Source organism: Xenopus laevis, chromosome 4L (assembly GCF_017654675.1).
Source record: "Xenopus laevis strain J_2021 chromosome 4L, Xenopus_laevis_v10.1, whole genome shotgun sequence".
Lineage (NCBI taxonomy): Eukaryota > Metazoa > Chordata > Amphibia > Anura > Pipidae > Xenopus > Xenopus laevis.
Window position 1 is genome coordinate 56868077 of NC_054377.1, and position 19384 is coordinate 56887460.

The following is a 19384-nucleotide window of genomic DNA, read 5'->3' on the forward strand; positions in this document are numbered from 1 at the left end:
GTTCTGTGTCTGTATATCAGCTCTTAGGGGTGTCATCAAGGTCATAAGAGAGAGACTTTTATTTATATATATTTTTTCAAAGCTTGTAAACAAGACTAGAGGTGAAAATTCATGTGCTGAATAGTCAAAGCTCACTGGAAATCAAGTATATTCAGGGACTGCATATCTACAGTATCCTTGAATTCTAATCATTCTCTCCGAATGACAATACACTACAGTGTATTACATTGATCCATTTAGCTGTGTCTTCATGGAAATTTCAGTACAAAAATAAATGGGTATCACAAAGGTTATATTTTCATACCTGTATAAAGAACCAGCGTTCAAAAGGTTTGGGGTCAATTTCCCCTTGATTGAATTGGAGCTTGCCAAAACCTCTCATGGGAGGAGGGAAAGGAAAGAGAGGGTTGGCCTTGGATAAGGTGCAGTTGAGGTATGAGGAGGAGCCGGATACAGTAATTGGAGGAACAATACTCAGAGCGCTTGGTAGAATGGAATGAGAACAAAAAGGGTACTTAGGCTTTGGGTGGGTTGAGGAGGTGCAAGGTAGGTGTTATGAAGTGCATTTCACAACCTAACTGCCCTCACTGTAAAGACCCATCTATGCTGCTTCAAATAAAATTTATTTTCATCTAGTCTGAAGGGGCGGCCTCTGGTGCGGTGATACATTAATATAGATAAATATACTTTACTTAGACTGTAAGCTCTATGGGGCAGGGACCTCCTTCCCACTATGTCTCTTACCACATAGCTTTTGTCATGATATGATTCTGTATTTATTATATTTATTATATACTGTGTGTGTATGTGTGTGTGTGTGTATATATATTGTACTTTTCTGCACTGTAAAGCGATGCGCTTTACAAATAAAGTTATGCATACATACATACTTGTAAAGTATAATCATGTCCATCTCGAAAACAATCCCAACCTTGACAGTCTACCCTCATAATTTAAGTCTTCCATCCCTCTAACCAGTTTAGTTGCACATACAGAGCCCTGCAATACTCCACTAACAACACATTCATGTGTGATAAAGAGCTGTGAAGCTCGAAACATTTTGTATTGGTGAATAAAGGCACCTTTTGCAGAAGTACTTCATCTCATGGTATCTGTAACCACACATTGAATTTATTGATTGAATGCTCTGGATGGAAGCAAAGGGTATATATATATATATATAATGGTATGCTAGTCTCTATAGGAAAAGAGACTATTGAAGGTTAACAGAGGAGTACTGAGGCAGAGAGAGAACTCTAACAAGGTCCCCTTTGTTACTAGATATAGTAAACAATATCATAGAATTTTGGATATCATTAAGAGATATCTACCAATACTTTATGAGGATGATGATCTCTATAAAGTGTTAAAATCAGGAATATGTGGTGTCCCTAGGTGAGCTCATCCATTAAGGGATTGACAGAAGGGACAGAGAAGAAAAACTTTTTGGCAGTTAATGGGAGTTAAAATATGTGGTAATTACAGATTTGTTAGCAAGAAGAAAACCGGCACTCAGAGCTCAATGCATGCGGGCAAAGCCCTGCGTGTGTATTGCAACGTTACGTTTCGGGGGCGTGCCTCTTTATCAGACAGCAAATGACACCACAAAGTGAACCTTTTAAAGATTCCTTAATGCATATTCATGAATTTACCCACACATGATTGATAACACTTAATTAATACAATTTGAGAATCCCTTCATGCATCAATAATCAAAAGTGAAATCACCATAAGTAAATGAAAAAAGTCCAAAAAAAGTCCAAATAAAGTTCCCGAGGTATTAGACAAAATTGGAAAAAAAAATGAAGAAAAAGTTTTTTGAAAAATTTTTTTTTTTTGAGAATACTGAAAAAATTCCTGTGAAAAAAGTTAAATAGTATATCAATATAAACATTAAAACATTCCTTTAATAAAGCTTAAAACCATTAAAAACATTGTAGCATTCTGCCCAGGCTTGAAACACTATCTTGCCCTCAACCTTATCACATCAAAAGATTATTTTTTACCTTGCCTTTGCAACAAATCGATTCAATTTCTCAATATCTGCAAAATAGAGAGGAAAGGCAACATATTAACATTTTTAAGTATATTTAAAGTGATCCTGTCATCGGAAAACATGTTTTTTTCAAAACTCGTCAGTTAATAATGCTACTCCAGCAGAATTCTGCACTGAAATCCATTTCTCAAAAGAGCAAACAGATTTTTTTATATTCAATTTTGAAATCTGACATGGGGCTAGACATTTTGTCAATTTCCCAGCTGCCCCTGGTCATGTGACTTGTGCCTGCACTTCAGGAGAGAAATACTTTCTGGCAGGCTGCTGTTATTCCTTCTCAATGTAACTGAATGTGTCTCAGTGGGACATGGGTTTTTACTATTGAGTGTTGTTCTTAGATCTACCAAGCAGCTGTTATCTTGTGTTAGGGAGCTGTTATCTGGTTACCTTCCCATTGTTCTTTTGTTTGGCTGTTGGGGGGGGAAAGGGAGGGGGTGATATCAGTCCAATTTGCAGTACAGCAGTAAAGAGTGATTGAAGTTTATCAGAGCACAAGTCACATGACTTGGGGCAGCTGGGAAACTGACAAAATGTCTAGCTCCATGTCAGATTTCAAAATTTAATATATAAAAATCAGTTTGCTCTTTTGAGAAATGGATTTCAGCGCAGAATTCTGCAGGAGCAGCACTATTAACTGATTCATTTTGAAAAAATGTTTTTTCCCATGACCGTATCCCTTTAAAAGTAGCAAGGGATCTCAGAGATAACAAGCTAGATTGAATTCCTTATTCAGTCCACGTGGGACCCTTGTTTGTAATGCCCAGATCCAGTGGCATTCCCTTTGTAATAATAATTTTTTTGTAATTAATTTTTTTGTAATAATAATCTTTCTGATTGTTTGGGGTCTTCTCAAGATTCAACCATCTTAGTTGTGCCACACTGTGACCTTTTTCAAAAAAGTGTCTGGCCAAAGCCGTTTCCGTTCTTTTTTTAGTGGTTTCATTTACATCCTTTTGATCAACAGGGGGGTGGTAATTGCGTATTGTACTTTTATGTTCATTCAAGCGTAATTTTATTGATCTACTCGTTTGCCCAACGTAAGCCAGTCCACAGGGACATTTTATGCAGTACACTACAGCCTTAGTATCGCAAGTAAACCAACCCTTATACTGATCTTAGAACCCTTCAGGGGTTGTGTAACCGTCTCTCCTGCAATGATCCCATTGCAGTGTCCACAATTATGACAAGGGTGGGTGCCCTGTAATTTGCAAGGGTACTTTGCAATGTGGTTCCTTGAACCGCTTTTTGTTTTACTAGGTCACCTACTGACCGTCCTCTCCTGTATGAAAATAATGGAGGTGTATTGAAAAGATTCCCATATTTTGCATCAGCACTCACAATCCCCCAATATTTCAACACAGTATTCTTAATGATTTTAGAGTTAGAATCAAATACAGTAGTGAATGGTATCCTTGCTCCCTGTCTTTTTTCCTGTCTCTGTTTATTAAGCATTTCCTTTCTAGAACATTGTGAAACCTCACTTTTAACTTTTAAAAGTTCGGTATGTTTATATCCTTTTTCTTTAAACTTTTCCACCATTTTATCAGACTCTTGCTTGTATAAATCCTCATTAGATGTAATGCGTCTAATTCTGGCAAACGGGCTTTTAGGTAACCCTCTAAAGACTCCAGGAGGATGGAAACTAGTGGCCTGTAGTAAATTGTTTCTGTCAGTTGGTTTACAGTACAAGGATGTCAAAAAGCCAGTACCAGTATAAAACACATTTACATCAAGGAAATGCAAGGAGGGTTCATGACACTCCAGTGTGAACTTAATGGTATCATGCGTCATATTAAGATACTCCAGAAATTCAAATAGCTTCTCAGTTGGACCCAGTCCAAATAAAAAATGTATCATCCACGTATCTCATATAATTATGGTTAAATGGACTATATTGGTTGTTATTATGAATGAAACTGTTCTCCACAAAATCCATATAAATATTTGCATACGCGGGCGCCATGTTAGCGCCCATTGGGCAACCTTGTAGTTGCAAAAAATATTGGCCATTGAAACAAAAATAATTGTTCGTTAGAACTATCTCCAGCAGCGTGCAGATAAAATTAATCTTAAAGTTTGGATGGCTGGTCTTAGTTAAATATGCCCGTACACAATTGCAGATTCGTCACATGTCAACATATGAAAGTTTCAAAAGAATTTATTTAGTCAATGACTAAAAATTGTAACACGTCCACAGTGATTTATTTGGTGACCTGTTTGAAGTGTCTGAAGCAATATGTAAACCGCATGAAACATCACTAAAAGTAGACCTCTCATAAGTAAAGTATGGACACTCCTGCTATACATCATAGTTAAAGTACATTTTTTTAAAGGTAAACAACCCCTTTAACCAGGTTAAGCCACGAGAGATTCCTTCAGATAGTGGAAAACTGGAACGTTTTAAAAGCAGCAAATAATACGTTCATGTCTACCATAGATGTGCTGAGAGAAAAACCTGAGCTACAAACCTGAATACATGACACTTAAAAGTAACAGACAGGCTTAAATGGTTTAAAGATGCCAAAGCAGAAACTGATAAGCAGAAAGTTCTCTCTTTGTTTTACAACCTGTCACTCCCTCACCCAGAATCTTTTCTGTTCATTTGAAGGAATGCATTCTATCATTCTATATATAATCATATATGCCTGTGTATTTGCCAACAGACTGTAAGATATACAATTTTTTTATTTTTTTTTGCTTTGATTGTATGCTTTTATCGGCTGTTCCAAGTTATTTTGCTTCCATCTGCAGTTGCTGTCATTAAGTATCAAGTACCCACTGGGTCATCTAACCTCATTTCACTAAGGTAATGTACTTTACATAATCTACATAATTGTTGTAAAAGAAACTGCTCTACCCAGTGTTGGACTGGCCCACTGGGATACCAAGAAAACTCCCAGTGGGCCCAGGTGTCAGTGAGCCCTCTTGCTTCTAACTAATTAGCCTATTTCATGGCCATTCCCTATTTCATAGTGGGAAAAATGCTTAATAATGGAAGAATATAGTAAGTAGATATAAGATTAGGAGAATAAAGAGGTTGAGTGAGGAGAGGCGGAATAAGAAAAGGAAAATGAGCCCACAGTCTAAGGTTTTCTGGTGGGCCCCTTTCATCCCAGTCCGACACTGGTTCTACCTGTTCCCTCTAGTGCTGTATCATCATTGCTTCAGGACCAAACTGTACCTGAAGAGGAACCATGTCCCAAACTCCAATGCATCCAAACCTCGTAAGATTGACAAACAACCTCCCTAAGGCAATATATTGATTTCAGATATTTGAGGTAGGATATATTCAGATGTCAAAAGGTTGCAAATGTTGCATGAATTTTGAACTTTTTTTTGATCAATTGTTCAGTACTTCAGCAGAATCTAAAGCTAAAACCCGGATTACAGAGATTGTGTGAATACATGGACTGCCTGAGATACTGTCCTCAAATCAAGTAACACATTTCACAGGACAGGTAATGCATTTAATCTGCAAATGTGGTATACATCAATATCGAAATATGCCATACCATCTCCAAGCTATCTGGAAATTTAGGTCTATGAGACACACTGCAAAGGCAAACTACGCTCTTGGCACACAAAGAGATACTCTTTGAGAGTCTCGCACTTATGGCCCAGTATTTTTTCAGCTGCTGATCCGCTGTCCATGCACTATGGGCTAAGGTGGGACTATGGAAATATGTCTCACTATATCATTTGTTACAAAATGAACTGGACAAATTACATTCTTGAGTCCACCAATAACAGCTTCCACTTGTTTCATAAGCGTGTGGTAAGTGAGGACATACTAAGGCCCTAAGTCCCAGGGACTGTAGGTTCCAGTGCTAAGGTAGTAGGTCTCTGTTGGATGAAGACTACCAGAATCATCATGTCTACTTTGGCTATGCTTATGTCCCCAAAGATTATGGCCTTGCATCATCTTGAGCATCGTCATTATTTTATTTGTTGTACTTCTAATTTCAAATCACGATGCACCATCATAAGTACCCAGAATTCATGGCACCATTTCTCCAGCTACAGTTATGACTATGATAATGCTATATATATGAGAAGCATATTATGGCAGTCAACTCTTTATATTTCTTAATTGCTGGATATGCATGCACTCTTCTTTTCTTGCCTTTAACATGCCTTGAATGGCGGAACCTTTCACACTAGAAGAAATAGTGAAAGGAAACTGAACTGTCCCACTGCCCCTCTTATGTTTATAGGCTCCAGTACTTAGAGGTGGTTCTTTGCAAATCATACTGATCTAAATCTTTTCATGGTTAGGTCCATCAACATGGTTTCAGTGGTAATTTTGTAGATTCTTTTCTTTGTCATGGTCATCATCCTTTGTATCTATTGCCTGTTAAATAATGTCACACTAGGCGATTTTATATTTTGGGACTTCTCAGTATACTACATTATGATATGTATGGTCCCGTAGGACTGAAAGAGGATATAATTTTGTGGATGCAGCTTCCCCTGAGAGCCCCCCTGACTTGGATGGATTCTGTTCTCAAGCTAGTCTTGATAATACTACCTTGACTTTAAGGACACCATCTCATTGTTTTGTTTTTTTTACATTATTTACTGTGATCACTTCATTATGATTTCCCATAATGTTGAATTTACTAAACTGATTGCTTAAAGTAAAGGAGGAAGGAGAGTTGCTTGTTATTCAGCGATAACAGCTCTGACCAGCAGATCCCAAGAAACAACATTATTTTCCATTAGAAACTATCCTGCTCCAAAGTCAGAGCCCAAGAAACACTGTAATTGCCATAAAAAGCTGCTATTGTGTTTTAAGTATAGAAGGGGAAAAAACTCTTATCTGACAAAAAGGCAATCAATTGTTAAGTGCCACGTCTGCTATGCAGTTTCCGAATAATGGCTGTTATGCAGTTTTAAACAATTAGTTGGATCTTTTGGCTACTTTTGCAAAGTGGACGAGTAGGTGTCCAAAGTGATGGGCTGTAAGTCTAACACCAATATTTTGTATGTCATTTTAAAATAGTGCCTGTCAGAGTATAAAGAGGGTGGCAAATATGGAGCATTGTGAGGAACAATCATTTTATGAACAGCAAAGTCATTTTGGTGCCTTTGTAGGAACAGTTGTTTGAATAACTAAGAAGAGCAATTTGAAGACTCTTTTAGCCCTTTTTTACTCTTAACTTCCAAGCTTGATCCCATAATAACGTTATTCAAGTGCTGTTAGAATGGTGACTGCTGGCATCTAAAAAGTTATAAAAAAAATAAAAAGCATTTGGGTTTGTTTAAATTTGAATACATATTTTAAAGAAGCTGGAAAATCTATGGATTGAAAAATGTTTAAAGACAAAATGGCAGAGCTGCATACAGATAGTTATGATTGTAAGAAAATGTGGTCTGTGCTTTGGATCTGTTAAGCTATTGGCCACATAGGAGATCAGGTCCCCTAGGAGATCAGCCCCCCCCCCCCCAGCAAGACCCAGTTTGACTAAGTTAAGTAGAATTAGGGACTAATTATTTGCATGCACAACAGAGATGAAACAGGAATTCCAGTCTTGTGAAATGCTCAACCCACCTGCCTACACAGCACATGAAAATCTTTTATTTATACCTGCTTCATTGTGATCTGTTTCCATGTTACACTGAACTTTCTTTTGCATTAGGATATTACTTTGCTGGCTGGTCATATTTTTAAAGGAAACTATTACTAAACATTTTTTGTACAATACATTTTGGTTAAACTGTTTGTGTGCCTTGACAATGCAAAACAGGTTTCTTCATGTCAAAGTAATGCAGTACAGTCTTCCTATTGGGCTTATTGATCAAAAATCTAAAATTGGTGAGGTTTTTAGAGGTTTTTTTTCTACTTCAAATAACCTCACAGTTTAAAAAACGCATATGTCTGTTTATTTATTATAAAATCTGAATATTAAAAACTTGATTGAATAAAAAAACTCTTAACACCTAGAATATGTGAATTGACACATTGAAAAACTTTGTGAGTTTATAAGCTTAAAATAAATTGCCTAGGACAGCTCCCATTAACTTATACATGAACTCTCAAGCTTTTAGATTCAAGTTTTTTGTGCTTAATAAATACCAAATGAGTTTTTGAAACTATAATTTGAATTTGTGCATTTTTGTGCAAAAAAAGTGTGCCCAAAGGCCATCACTGGGCATATAGACCCATTTATTTCAAGAGCAACAAACATCTGTAACCCTGCAAAGAGGATGTAAAATGTTAAAATGCCAAACCACATCTTCACCATTTTCCAAATTTATTTTTGGTGCTTAAGGTAATGTACAGCGCACTGACAGAGATGGGGGAAAAAGGGCATTACAATAGACTTTGGGAAAGCCACACTTGGACTACTATATAAAAGAAATGCATGAATTCTACCTAGGGTGGTAGCACTAAGATGACTGGCAAAGAGTTATCAAAATGTCTTCTTTAATTTTAAAAATGCAAAAATAATTGTCTACTCTTAAAACAACACTGCCATAATTTAATAACAATTGTAAATGTTACTAATGCATACATATAAATTGAAATGATTTTGCGGTGGAATATAGTATAGTTGTAACTGTGAATTTTACCTTTGCATAGCATATTTTTAAACATTTGCTTGAAGTTGGTATCATTTTTACATGAGCAACCACCTTTTCAGTGAGACGTTGCATTACTTAAATTCTGAACTGGTGTGAACTATGAAGTGTGAAATCTTTTTCTTCTGCAGCAGACGAGGCATTACAAGTCAACAAAATATGTAAAAAGAAAAATAGTTCATAAAAAGGAAAAATACTTTGCACTGTTCATAATTTTTCATCTAATGATTTTTTTTTCATGAATTAATACTTTGCTTTTAAAACTACTTGGTTTACAAGATCAACAACGATCATGTACACCAAATTGATTCTGTTGCAGGCCAAGTAAATGCACAGCCATTTTCCACCTCAAGCAATTGCTTTGTATCCACTACATGCATAGCTGAGCAGGCAAGGCAAAGATTAAATGTGCAATGTGGTCAAATTGTATGTGATATAAACTGACAGAATGACAGAGTTCAGCGTCTCCACATGATGTGATCTAGCATTTCTTCATTAAAGCTTTAAAACTGAACAAATGTATGAAATATAACAACGGGTGCAACCAATTCTCTTTTGTATGTTACCTTGATAGAATCTGAGCCACCACTTGCCAGGTTAGCCTGTTTCTGTCTGACCTACTATTCATAGAGACACGTGGTGAAAATGTATAGACCTATACAATAAAAATTAGTGTGGAGGCTTTGCACAGCTTTAGCGGAGATGATTGGGGTAAGGTTGCCAGATTATGTGAACACATGGGGACTTTTCTAAATTAAAATAAATCAATAATTAATCAGGGGTAGCATGCAAAATTTTAGTCCAGCAACCAGAGTTGGATACAATAAGGGGCAGATGTATGAAGGGTCGAATATCGAGGGTTAATTAACCCTCGATATTCGACTAGGAACTAAAATCGTTCGACTTCGAATATCGAAGTCGAGCGATTTAGCGCAAATCCTGCGATCGAACGATCGAAGGATTATTCGTTCAATCGAATGATTAAATCCTTAGAATCGAACGATTCAAAGGATTTTAATACAACGATCGAAGGAATATCCTTCGATCAAAAAATCTCAGGCAAGCCTATGGGGACCTTCCCCATAGGCTAACATTAACTTCGGTAGCTTTTAGCTGCCGAAGTAGGGGGTCGAAGTTTTTCTTAAAGAGACAGTACTTCGACTATCGAATGGTCGAATAGTCGAACGATTTTTAGTTCGAATCGTTCGATTCGAAGTCGAAGTAGTAGTCGATGGTCGAAGTAGCCCAAAAAACACTTCGAAATTCGAAGTTTTTTTAATTCGAATCCTTCACTCGAGCTTTGTAAATGTGCCCCTTAATCTCTTACCCAGTTCAATAGGGCCAGGCACCAAATTAAAAAGCAAATGAATTCCCTAATAAGAATCCCACCAGACCTTTAGACCTTTGTAAATCCAGCTCCAAGTATGTCCCACCTAGGACTTGTTCATAAGATGTGCAGAATCCCAAGGACCTCTGTAGTTTTTGAGTTTTACAGTAATACAAGCATGACTTATTAAAAATGATCACAGAGCAGTTTAAAGGACATAAATATCTGACAGGACATCGGTAACACTTTAAGGAAACAAGTGGCAATATAGAAATAAATAAAACAATAACCAAGCAGAAAAACCCTCCGTGAAAGTGGATCAAATAATTTGTACACCTGAAAATAAAATGGGTATAAAGTTTAGTGAACATATGGGTACAGCCATTAAAAGTTAAGTTCTATCTGTACCAAGCCAAGAATGCTATATTTATAAAAAAAAATATTAAAATGGTCCCCTTTATATCTGGCTAGATCTGAATAAAATAATGGAATGGTAGGATCATGTCTTGTATCAAATGTTACATTTTTAAGAAAACTCAAAATGGATTATTCCTTTGATAAGGCCAATTAGAAACTTGTAGGGCAACCTGGGATATGGGTTGGTCATAGAAGGTGTTACATACAGTAGATTGGACAAAAAGACCAGAACCAAAGGCCAGTGTTAATTTCTATAGCATCTCAGATCACAATTGTTTATATAGTCTGCAAATAAAGGGACATTCTCCTACATTTGAAAAAAAAGTACAATTTGTTGTGTGCAGATGTTTACATTTAAATACAGTATAGGACAGCACACTCATTCTTTACACATATTGCACACATTATGCACAACTTCATGATTAGTGTCACATACACAGAACAATTGTGTATTGTGTTTTTGCTTTGTTTTTGCTTTATTCAAACACTGTACTAACAGTGACAAAGTTACCAGGTACCAGGCTCCCATAAGCAGATGGTAAGTGTAGGGCACCCTACTTGCATGCCTTGGGACTCCTATTTTGGGCTCTTCATGTTTTAACCAGTCACATGGGCCTGTCCCACTGGAATGATATCGTAGTTAAATGATTTTTTTAGCATTTACTTATACTGACCGTTATCCTACAGAGGATGTTGCTTGGTCTTGACATCATTAACTGTCCCTTCCAACTCAAAAGTCTCAAGAGGTGTAAGGAAATAAATAAAGGCAGTATCTGGGAGAAATTACACATGAAAGGATGAGCTCAATAGGAAGAGAAGAAAAAACTGTAATGCTTGGTGGCAATGTATAACAGAAAAAGTCTCTGGAGCTCTCTATCTCCAGCTGATTCTTGGAATAGAATTGGAAAGCAATAACTCTTCTTCAGGGGTAAAAATAGTGTTTAGTTAATGAGGGACAGTGGTTGGGAAAGGAAAACATTTGTGAATGTGGGCCAAAAAAATATATATATCTTTAGGGATGTTCCCGTGATACTCCAAGTATATCCCAGGTGATCTTTCAGGATAAAATGGGGTTATTTATTTTTAAATTGAATGCAATAAGCATTGTGGGCTGAAATTCAGCTGGGATTAAAGAACTGCTGATTCAGTAATTTGGGTTTAAATTACCTTATCTTGCAATAAAGCAAAGTCAGATGCAGTGGCATTTAAAACTTGCTCTGGTCATGGCTTTAATGACTATTTGGGAGTTGAGTGCAACAGATGTGAGAGGCTGGAAAGAGAGCTGGCAATGTCATTGGGGATTGTGAAACATCCAAGAAAGAAGATTGGTTTGATATAGAAAAGTGGTTTTTTTTTTTACTTTACAGAAAGCAAATATGTTGTTGATTGGATTTTCTGGGCTTTCCCTGGATGGGAATAGACACTTGTTAGCTCAGCAATGAGTACATTATATTTAATGTGTTTTATGTCCTAAACTTCATGTTTCCACTTGCAATCTTTATATATCTTTTTAATGCTTTATTGATTTAAACAGCATTTCTTAATATATAGAGAATGCTCAGCTGAGAATGAGACAAGCACATCATGACTTTTTTTATGGCCATTGATTAATTATATTGCATTATTGCAGATGGGACTGTGGTATGGAGCAGAATATATTCTGATGTGCCCTTTATATATACAGGTTGGACTGGGGAACCTAGGGCACACCAGGGCTGCTGTCCCAGGGCCTGTCACAACCTCCCCCCCTGCTGTGCCCCCGTGCATACTATGTTCTTGCCATGACCACCTGAAAAAGGGCAGGGAGAAGCCAGCAGATCTGGGTCCCACGAGCCCCCCCCCCCGGGTTTTTTCCCGGTGTCCCACTTGCCTAGTCCGACCCAGACCGGAATATACAAAGAATAAAGAATTATTCTTTATGAGAAAATACAAATGGTTTAGGTTTATGCCACACAGTGGATTAGAAGATGGTTGACTAGTTTTTATATTTTGTTCAATGCAGGAGTTTATTTATGAATCCATGTAAAACAATACAAAGTTATTTGTAGCCAGCAGCTAAGTACTATATTTTAGGTTTCTTGCATTGTAAGTAAAGCATTTTAACTTTAATTGGTCTACCGTGGTGGGAAGGAGGTCCTCAACCATTCCAAGAAGACAGACTAGTGGGTCAACAACTCTCGGCATGTCTAGGTTGTTGGCCAGCGTCTGCATCACCTTGGATCAAAATGTAGTAATGGGGGCAGGAATTTAAACCATATGGACAAAGTCAGCTCTTGGTGATTTGCACCATGGGCAGTGGTTATCTATTTTTTTCTTTAAAAATGTTTTTTTTATTAATCTAAAACTAAAACCATGAAAAACTCTTAATACAAAACTTCGCCATGTAAAAGTAGTTGGTCCCATAGAAGTCAATGGGAGTTGTGCTTTTCTAGAATCTTCACATACAGTATTATCCACACACGAATCCAATTATCCATGGTTTCCTTACAACTGTTCGATAAGAGAGAACACAAATTTGTGCCACTTTTGTAGGCATATTGTTTAAAATAAAGTTCGTTTTTTTCATGTGCATTTATAGCAGAGTCATGGCATGAAATTCAGCATGATTCATTGAAAATGTAATGATATCACTTGGAGCAGTAAAAATCAGAAATCTTATTTTAATATAGAACCACAAACTGGCAGGTGTGAAGTTTTACATTACCACTTGCAGGCTGATCAGACTTTGAAATACTAACACTACACTGGTTGACAGAGAAGGTCATCGAACACTTGTAGTGCGCAGCATGGCTCATTTAAAAGATTGTATTTCTCTTGGTTCCAATAATATTGTCCCTCGCAGGAGAATTAAGAAATTTAAGTGTTCTAAAAATACTAAATATTAACCACCCACAAACTATTGGAAAATGGTTTATGTAGTTTTATCAAAGCTCTAAAAAATAGATTTATTAAGTGTAAAAACTATGAAAACCTCTAATACAAAACTTTGCCAGGTAAAACTTGTCGAGGCCCTATAGAAGTCAATGAGAGCTGCGCTGATTCCATTGGACCATTTTAAATCAATTTGGACTTTCAGAAGTTTTTGGATTTTATTTGCTAGTAATTGTCAGAAATTTTTTTAGAGGTTTTGGAGGTATTTGTATTTTTTAGTGCATTACTTTCAATTTTTACTTTTTTAATTCATATCTTTCAATAAATTCCATGACATCTGTAGTCTGAATTTGTGAGGTTAGTCGTGGTTTTTAAAACCTCTAAAGCCCCTAAAATCTGACCTTTGATAAATAGGCCTCCACGTGTTATATTTTAGCTTTATTTACAATTTTTTTCCTTAAAAAAAGGCAGTATAGGGGCATTTAGGATGTGCACGTTTGTATTAATACATTAAATAATCTTGCTATAAAATCTTTATACAGCCCATGCTCTGGAATATGCAAAATAACATTCTATACTTGTTTAGAAAAAAATAGCAAATATGCAATTGCCTTTAGTACATAAACTGGTGTAAAATTGTGTGTACTTGTATTAATTGTTTCTACAGAGCAGCTATACAATTGTCAAAATAAGTGCTCTGCCCACACCTTCCATCATATCATATCTTTGTATTGATAATTTTTACACTGGATGTTTTATGTAGAGATAATTTATAGTTTGATGTGCTTGGGTGCACGAATACGCATTACATCTACTGGTGCAACTCTTTGCTTGTTCAGAAATATATTTCCTCATTGTTCCTTTGGGACTGATAAAACCATTTTTTGCACAGATACACATTCCATACAACTGTACATGAAGTTAAGCTCTTCATGTTTCTCAATATCAATGTCACCTCATTAATATGTGCATGGGAAACTACTCAAAGGATATTGTGCTGCTTTCACACAAGTGGGTCAGAGAAAAATAATTTTCTTTTTTCTTTTCATATATGGCTAAAGTGGCAGGTACACCTGCTATGATAAAAAATATGTAGGGGCTTGAGCAATCTTTAAGGAAACCCTGTGTGAGTTTCCTAATTCGCACTGGGTTTAGGGGATGGAAAAACTTCAGCACCTAAAACCCAAAAAGCTCAAGCAATCTTAATTATTGCCTATAATATGTTGGTAGAGTATATGAAACAACATAATAATATTTAAAGGTGTTCTGCACCTTTTTAAATAATATAGCAATTACTTCAGTTTGGTGATTATTGAGCTGAATTTATCACTTTAAACACCTGATAGATCTAAATATCAAACTATTAATATTCTATGTGAATAATGCCTATTGACTTGTATCACATCCTTATTAGTGTTGTAATGGGTGCAGAATCTTTTTCCTGATTTTTACAGTATACAATATGAATCAGCCAGTTAGATATTCTGTGCATATAAAAGAGAAAACTGTGCTATAGTGTCTGGAGCCTATGAACTGAAGGAGGGGCTTTACAGCTACCTCCAGGAGTGGCATGCCATTTACCCCTATGTTCAGATATACTTTTTTAATTTAAAGTATACAGCAAACATACTTTTACAAGAAGCAAGTAATTAAAGCAACTTGGTTAATAATGCACTTCCCTTTTAAAGGAGTCCCCAACCAGTGTGTCATGAGTAACATGTTTCTCACCAACTCCTTGTATGTTGTTCTCAGAGAGGTATCCTAAAAGAAAGGTAGGCCCAAGGTTCAATTGTGTCCACAAATCCAAGCCGGCTCCCACTTGTATCCCTCCAAGTCCGCAAATTTGTCACTGAAATAAAAAAGCCAGCGCCAAAGGCACGGGAGACAAATAGGCAAATAGGGTAATATTGTTTTGTGATGATGACACCTCTTGTGTGAGAAACAGACCAATTGTTTCACCATATGTGTGTTACCCTCATTTGCTATTGACCTCCACCAAAGAGTTAAAAAAATTTTCCTTAAAAACTTGTTTAGGTGGGTACTCACAAACAGGGAATATCAACTTGCGCGTAAAATCATGAAGCGCTTCTCCTTGTGTAAACTGTGGATCAACATGCAGCAGCGAATAGTGTAAAAATACCTTTTTAATATTCTTAAAAACAAAGCTTAAAATGCACTCACATGGCAAAAGTTTATAGAAAGCATGTCTATGCACCGTCCTCCTGGAGGCCCCCCCCCTGTATGCACCCGTCCACACAAAGAAAGTCCCAAGAGGGTCAGAAATAACTTGGGAAGATGTGGAAGCGGATCTTTGCGTTCGTTCCTCGTGTGCAATGCTGGGCGCCTTCCAGTGACATCACCTGCCTTATGCATTTCGTCTTGCGACTTCTTCAGAGGCTTCTCAGAGGCCTCAAAGCAGGTGCTTATTTTTGAATTCATGGTTTGAAGACAAGTCTTTGTTTGGCAGTACAACTGCCAGTCCACATAAGGGGCTAATAAATGGACACTTTTTTTGCACCACACAGGAAAAATTGTTATGCTTGAGTTGCGCCCCAACTCTCTTTACATCTGAATATGGCACACGGGTAAAAGAAATGTAGGGAACCCTAAACCTAGACCCTTGCATGTAGTAGTTTACATTGCAGCCTTATGCATGTCTTTAATTTAAATTGCATTTAAAATCAAATATGACTGCTTATATGACCACTCAGAAATCCATAGCCATTACCTTCTACATACAGTAAGTTGAATGTGATTGCACATTCAAGTACACACACTGAATATAGAAACCTTAGGGGTTGGTGGGAGATTTAAATGGCTGTCAATTTTTCGCACAATCCCAATGCAGATGAGGCAAGTGGGTGGTGCGGCATGCCCCCCCCAGATTTCTGCCACCCTAGGCTTGCGCCTTTGTGGCCTGCCCACAAATCCGGGCCCACCTTTTTTTTTTTTTTTTTTTAGAAAATTGTGGCGTAATTTTGTATGTAATATCAACAGCCATATTAAAAGGATTTAGAAGTGTTTAGATGAGTTTAGTTGGTTAGAGTAGTAATCTTGTATAACTGCATCCAACATTGCCTATTCGGTGTGTTGGTGTCATAGATTAGTTATTATAATTGCAGTTATCATAGGTATTATCTCTCTGTCCAGAGCCTTACTGGGGCATTTGGTGCCCAATTCGTTGTTTTAGGTTTTTATAAATTTAATAGAAGTGATATTATTTTTCAAATTTCATACTGACCTAAATGGATTTCTCCATCAGCAGGTCTTTTTTTTTTTTTTTTTATTTTTTTTTTTCCGACTGAAACTTTGATTTATTACACTGGGAGCACTCTCACTCTATGAATAGATTAAAGATTGATATTGAAACTTGATGGCATATCTTTCATACCTATATAAGATTCTTATATCTTTTGTACCTTTCACTTGCAGATAGCTAAATGAAGGTGAAGTTATAGAAGTACTTTTATTGCATAGGAACTTCATAATTCATATTTTTCTTTTTTTTTTTTCCCTTGAACCTTCAATTTAAATGTGCTTGCTGAAAATGGATGGTGCTTTTCTAGAATATGCACATACTATACACACTCTAAACCAATTATTCATGGTTTCCTTACAATACACATGTTTGTGCCATTTTTTATGCATACTGTTTTAAATAAAGACTGTCTCATTTTAATGTGCATTTATAGCTGAAATTCAGCATGATTCATTAAAAATGTAATGATATCGCTCGGAGCAGTAAAAATCAAAAATCTGTTATTTTAAAATAGAACCACCAACCTGGAACTCCTGTTGGCAACTGAGCATATGATAAGTTTCATTTTACCATGTGCAGGCTGGTAAAATTGTATCTATACCAACTGCCCTTTTGACATGAATCCAGGCATTGGAGCTTCATAGATTTATTAGGAAATAGCTGGAAAAAAGTTTGTTACTGAGTGTCTTAAAGGGGCCTCGTCCCCAAAAAAAAAAAAAAAAAAACATTTAAAAAATCTATTTTATTATGTTAGTCAAGCAAAAGTAACTTTAATTAAACCTAGGAATTCATAATTACAGCAAACAGGCAGGAGCCATTTTGTAGACACTGTTAAGGCAAGCCTTGCATCATATCAGAATCTTGTTTGTGCACCAGAATGGGGGACCTGATGTCCATCCCCAACCTGGCTACACAATTAAATGGCAAAGAGAACAAGGGGAATGTGTGGAGAGCAGTGACATCTAGGAAGTGCTGGATAGAAAGTGAAAGTAATTCCCTGCCCCACCTCTATGCGTAAGGCATAGAGGAGGGGCAGACAATATTTGATTGACATTTTTAAATGAGCTTACAACAGCTATGAATGCTTTAATAAAAAAATAGAAATTGGATTTGAAAATGACTTTTTTATTATACAGATTTTTGTGTCTGGGTGACAGGTCCACTTTTATGGTAATAATAAAATATAAAGGGGACCCTCACCCAAAAACTGTTTTGCATAGTGGAAAAAAAATATGATTCTAAACAAATGGTAAATGTAAATACTGAGGGGAAGCAACATCATTCTGCTTTGTCTGCATTTCTTGCTGCAAATGGCTGATTAAAGCTGAATGAAAGACCCGAGTCCTGTTGCATTGTTTTAAGTAAGGCCCAGCTGAAACAAACATTTCTTTCAATTACATTTACACATTTTTTTTTCAAACCATTGACATTTTTAACAAATGTATACGGGATGATTTTTTACATTAGGAATAGTTAATAATTATAAAGTAAACATCACCACATGCCTCCTAAATACAGTATACTTAAGAGTCAGATAATATTAATAAGGCATAACTGTAGTTATATGTTAGGTATAAAATGATGTTATGAATGTGGATAGTCAGGTTTGTTGAAGAATGCTCCCCTATGATGTGCATGTTTTTGAGCATTTACATTGTTTATGCTATTGTAAACGGAGTAACCAATTATGTGAAAAACAAATAACCCCAATATGAAATAATGGACAGATATTTCTTGAGATATGTAGACATGGAAACAAAATTGACTGGAGGTCAAGGAAGGATGGATGAGAGAGATCCATAAAAGGACCTTTTTAGGAATATCACATCAGAAACAATAGTTTGTGATGGTTCCTAATTGACTTTTTAATGGACTCGTCTTAAGACAATAATGGTAATTTACTATGAAAAACACAGTTGTGGTCACACAATTGTAGGCTTAGTCGTTAAAGCAAAAAATTGCTGTTCATTAAAGGTACTTGTGTCCGAAGCCACTCCTTGCACTCCCACAAGGTTGTACCTGCTACTTCTGTCCTGCCTCCGCTTACAAATCATGTGCAATGTACCTATTGACACAGGGAAATTCTGAAGCCACTGCACCTTCAAGGTGTTGTCACAAAGGAAATAGGAGGAAGATTGCCAACAGTTATAAGTTTTACAAAAAATGAGGTGTTAGTTCCACACTTAATTTTTTGTAACAATTATTTTTAAAGGTAAACCATGCACTGGCAATCGTTCTCCTTTTTTACATACAAAAAAATGGCTTTTTATTATTTATAGCAGCTGGGCAACTCCAGAATGTGGGTTAGACTGAGCACTGGCACAAGGGTACTTCTAGCAGCTGGTCAACAGCAGAGTGTGAGTTAGACTGATCACCAGCAATTTTTTTTCTGTGTTCCCACAAGGGCATGCATTAACACACACACACCATATTTGCATTGCAAGAATTGATGCAGATGTCATTTTGAGGACTTTCAAAATTTTGTCTTTGCACATTGAATTTGCATTAAAGCACACGCGCAACTTTACTTATTTAAACACATAGGGCCAGATTCAAATCAGTGATAAAAGTTCTCATAGTTTATCACATAAAAACTCATGGACGATGTTCAATTCGAGGTGAAAAAACTTTTCTAATAATTCAGTTTTCACAGTGAGATTAGTTTTTCAGAATTGAATTGCATCTCAAATTGAATCTCATCCATGAGTTTTTACATGATAAACCCTTTTCTCACTGAATTGAATTTGGCCCATGGACTGCAATTGCATCAGGCACATCTTCTTCCGTGGCCACTATTACCCTGGAATTATGGAGACAAAATTGTGGAGGACATGGCTTCTGAGGAGTAGGACTTGGAGATAAGCGAAATGGG